A 4,600-nucleotide genomic window follows, 5' to 3' on the forward strand; every position below is an offset into this window, starting at 1 on the left:
TACTTCAGTAACTCCAAATCTCAGGGAACACAGCTCCAATCAGTTTTACTCAATGCCATAACAGTGGTCGGCAAACTGCCGCTCGCAAGCCACATGCGGCTCTTTGGCCCCTTGAGTGTGGCTCTTCCACAAAATACCACGTGCGGCGTGCATGTACAGTGCGATTGAAACTTCGTGGCCCATGCGCAGAAGTTGGTATTTTGTGGAAAAGCCACACTCAAGGGGCCAAAGAGCCGCATGTGGCTCGCGAGCCGCAGTTTGCCGACCACTGCCATAGGAGATACAGTCTTTCTTCTTTTTTTCTGATTGCCAGGCCTTCCTGCTGCTTTAGAATCCCAAACATGGGTGGAAATTTGTTTTATCTGTAAATGCTGACCCTGCTATGGAGTTCCAGCTTTTGAATTCAGTGTAATAACAACTCACTCCATCTTGCCATAAAGAAGGGGACTTGAAGAAATGGGATTCTATCCAGGTAGCAGTCTCGCTGGCAAGAGATGGTAGTTTGAGGCCACCCTGAGCCGGCCAGAGGAGCTCTGGCTCTCTGCCTATTGGAGGGAAGATTTCCAGTACTTTCTTCCATTGTTGGGCGAATAGGGGGGAATGTTATGTGATGTTATTCTCTGCTGTAGGACACACCTCCTCCTAAGTTTCCAGAAGTGGCAAACACATACCATTAACTCCTCATAATAAAATGGGTATTTGCTGGATTGCTTTGCACTAAATCAACAGTTACCGGACAAAGTGAAAGACTCCTCAGCAGTCAGAGGGGCCTGGATCATGGAAGTAGGGAGGGCAGACAGGAGTGAGGTATTTCTTTTAATTATCTACAAATTAAAATCTTTGATCTGAAACAGATTTGGGCTCGATGTACCAGAGACTCTTGTCATGTAGGAATAATATTTGCCCAAGTGATACCTTTCTGAGGAAATAAAGAGGTACACACCTGGCAGGTCTTAAAAATCCTCAGAGCCCCTTGTTCTGGGACATAGGCATCACTCCTTTGTCCTGAGTAGGTTCCCAGCGAGCAGAACCTAGCTGCTGATGGAAAGAACACAGGCATTTTCCCTTAATAATTGTACTCTGGAAAGAAGGTATTTTTCACTTCCTAAAGGACAAACCAGCCACTCCTGTATCTTAAAAAATGAATCTTTGAAAGCATTTTGAAAGCACATTTATCTCCAGGCTAGTCTCAAATAGATGGAGAGAGGGATGGAATATTCATCTTTATTCATCAAACATTTCTTGAGTCCCTATTGTGTGAAAAGTCTTTTTTCAAGGCACTGCTATGCATAATACAAAGATGAATGAACAAAACACCTGCATTCAAAGAAGAGAGGAGAATTATTGTTGCAATCACGGTGGAGTATGAAGTGTGCTCTAAGGGCTTGACCTAGGTGGGGTTTCTAATGGGGCAGATCTGATCCTTGACTGATGATGGGCAAGATTTTTAATATGAGATGGAAGAACATTCTAGGCAGGGAGAAAAGCATGAGTTGGAGGCGGAGTTACCCAGCCGCCTGGCAAAATGTCATTTAAGGAAACGGAGGAATGCCAGGTAACTGAGTCACTAATTTACACTTCAGGTGAAAGGCAGAGTGAACACAGAATTTATTATAAACTGGTTCTGTCCTGGACAAACTGGGACCTATTGTGACACTAGTAATCACAAAATTGCAAGAGCAGCTTTTTCTTTTTCTTTTTTTATCCTTACCCAAGGAATGAGGATATTTTTCCCATTGATTTTAGAGAGTGGAAGTGGAAGGGAGGGGTAAGAGGAAAGAGAGAAAGAGAGAGAGAGAGAGAGAGGAGGGAAACATTGATGTGAGAGAGACACATTGATCAGTTGCTTCCTGCCTGGGGTGGGGATCAAACCTGCAACCCAGGTACATGCCCATGACCAGGAATCTAACCTGTGACCCTCCAGTGTGCAGGCTGACACTCTAACCACTGAGTCATGCTGAGCAGGGCTGCAAGAGAAGCTTTGATTGGGAGGAGACTGCAGTGACTTCATTACAGAGAACAGGGGTGGGGATGGGGAGAAAGGTGGGGAGGGGCGGGCAGGCCTAGGAGTACTATATTAGTTCCCCGTGGCTGCCACAAAGTACCACAAACCAGGTACTTAATGTAATAGAAATATATTCTCTCATGGTTCTGGAGGCTGGCAGGACAAGGTCAAGATGTTGGCTGGGCTGTGCTCTCTCAAGGCTCTCAGGGAGGATCCTTCCTGGCCTCTTCCTAGCGTCTGGTGTGGGTAGAAATCCTTGGCTTGTGGACAAATCACCAGTGTCTGCCTTCGTGGCATTTCCTGGGGTGGTCTTCGGCTGCATGCTGTCTCTGTGTCTCTTGTCTGAGACACCCATCCTATTGGATTAAGGATTCGCCCTACTCTAGTATGCCCTCATACTAACTGAACTACATATGTAAGGACCCCATTTCCAAGCAAGGTCACATTTGGAGGTTCTGGGGGACCCTCCTCAACCCAGTACTAGTATCAAACAGGAAAGTCTGACTGGGTGAAGATGCTCCTGACACTCAGGCAGGAGGGCAAGGGGACAGGGACAGGGGAGTCCAGAGCTTGGAACTGTGCTTCCGTGGGCAGCTTCCCCCAGGGGCCCAGGGGGTGCTTTAGCTCTGAGAGTGCACTTGGAATGTCAGGGCGAGGTTGGAAGGCTGCCCCTGTGTCCACCCAATTTTCTCAAGTCTACGCTTCTCTATTCTCTGTTTTCCTCTGCTGGAAGAAGGGGAGACGATTAATACTAGAAATCAAACCAGACTTGAAATTGGGTGATAGCAGTTCAAGTCATGATGACTCAGCTACTTTCAACTTTGGTCAGTCCTGTGACTTCTGAGTCTGTTTCCTCCTCTATAAAATGAGGATGTCGGAGGATGATCCATAAGGATCCTTCTGGCTCTAGAAGCTTTGACTTTAGGAGGAAGAAGGTGAACTATGCTCCGCTGGCCCTGTTAGGATACTTTCAATAGGACCCTTCATCATCCCCATTTTTCCCCCCCCAATAATATATCCATCAGACATTTGTGGTTGCAAACAACATAAATTGATTATCTTTTCAAAAATATAATTTTATTGATTTCAGAGAGGAAGGGAGAGAGAGACCAACATCAATGATGAGAGAGAATCATTGATCAGCTGCCTCCTGCATGCCCCAACTAGGGATCAAGCCCGCAACCTAGACATGTGCCCTGACCAGGAATTGAACCGTGACCTCCTGGTTCATAGGTCGACACTCAACCACAGCCATGCCGGCTGGGCCAGAAATCGATTATCTTGAACACAACAGGGATTTATCAGAAGGCAATTGGGGGCTGGCACCAAGAACAACCTGGTCCAGGTACCCCACTAGGATGAACCTGGTCCCCTCATCTCCCATGAACTCTCCAAGTTTGTGATCTCTTTCTTACTCAAGGGTCAGCTCCCTGGGTGAGAGTCTCCGCTGTGTTGGGTGTGGGCAGAGAAAAGATAAGATTTCCCCAAAGGGAGATTGAGTTGCTGATAAAAGGGTTGGATGGTGGACAGCCAAGGGAACATGCCTATAGCCAGTAAGTACAGTATTTGGAATTCAGCCAAGGATGAAGATTTTAATAGTATATTTAGCCACTAGTATCTCTAACGTTGTATTATTAGACTGTTATCACTCTTACTTTAAGTTAGTGGTTAAGAGCTCATATTCTGGAGTCAGAGAGACCTAAGTCTGAATTCCAGCTCTGCCCCAGGGTAGTGGTGACTTCGGGGAAGTTATTTATTGCTTATACTTACATACCAGGAGCCTGCTTCCTCATCAGTCATGTAGGGATGATCAGACTGACCTTATAGATTATTGTCCAAATTAAAGGAGATGATATATACAAAAGACCTTAATGCAAAGCCTGGCGCACAAAATATACATCACCTAGTAGTACATTCAGCCAATTTCCAAAGAAATGAGTCAAGTTACCGGCTCCACAGTACCTTTGAGTTCAGCGGCACAAACCAGAACTCTTCCTTGTAGAAAACCCCACTGAAAAGGACTAAATGGAAACGCCGCTGGCTGGAACCAAGGACTAAGTTCTCTCTGAGCAAGCACATTTCCCGATTAAGGCAGCGGAGGTGTGGTAAGGGCTTCCCCACGGCGGCCCCGCAGTCCCGGCCTCTCCCTCCCCGCGGGGACAGGCTGGGGTCCCCGCGCCAGGTGAGCCAACCTCGCGGGGCAGGCGCTGGAGGGCGGAGAGGGCTGTCCAGCCCACCTGGGCCCGGCCCACCGGCGGGGAGCTGACCGAGAGGACGGCGACCGCAGGAGCTGCCTCCAGCAGGGGCGCGGGGCAGCCGCGGCTCGGACCCCACTGAAGCGCGGGACGGCCCCCCGCCTCCCCGGCCCCCGCGCGTCCTCGTCCCCGGGTCCGGGTCCCCACGCGTCCCCGCCCCGCGCTCCCCCCGCCCCGGCTCGCCCCGCCCCGCGCGCCCCCGCGCCCCCGCCCCGCGCGCCCCCGCCCCCCGCGCCGGACGCCCGCCAGCGCCCGGGGCCGAGGAGTGGGCGCGGGCGGCCGCCGGGAAAAGGAGGAGGGGTCGGAGGAAGAGGAGGAGGAAGGCGGCGGGAGGAGGAGC

The 4,600-nt window shown here is 50.0% G+C and overlaps 1 protein-coding gene across 1 annotated transcript in view; it reads left to right on the plus strand.

Moving 5' to 3' along the window:
• The first annotated feature begins 3,657 nt into the window (after positions 1–3,657).
• SOCS6 (suppressor of cytokine signaling 6) overlaps positions 3,658–4,600 on the plus strand; it is a 30,833-nt gene continuing 29,890 nt past the window's right edge. Inside the window, exon 1 of the mRNA XM_006090775.3 lies at positions 3,658–4,187. The gene's annotated coding sequence lies outside the window, so the exon portion shown is untranslated. The remainder of the gene's footprint in view (positions 4,188–4,600) is intronic.

The sequence above is a fragment of the Myotis lucifugus genome, unplaced genomic scaffold (genome assembly GCF_000147115.1).
Source record: "Myotis lucifugus unplaced genomic scaffold, Myoluc2.0 scaffold_82, whole genome shotgun sequence".
NCBI lineage: Eukaryota > Metazoa > Chordata > Mammalia > Chiroptera > Vespertilionidae > Myotis > Myotis lucifugus.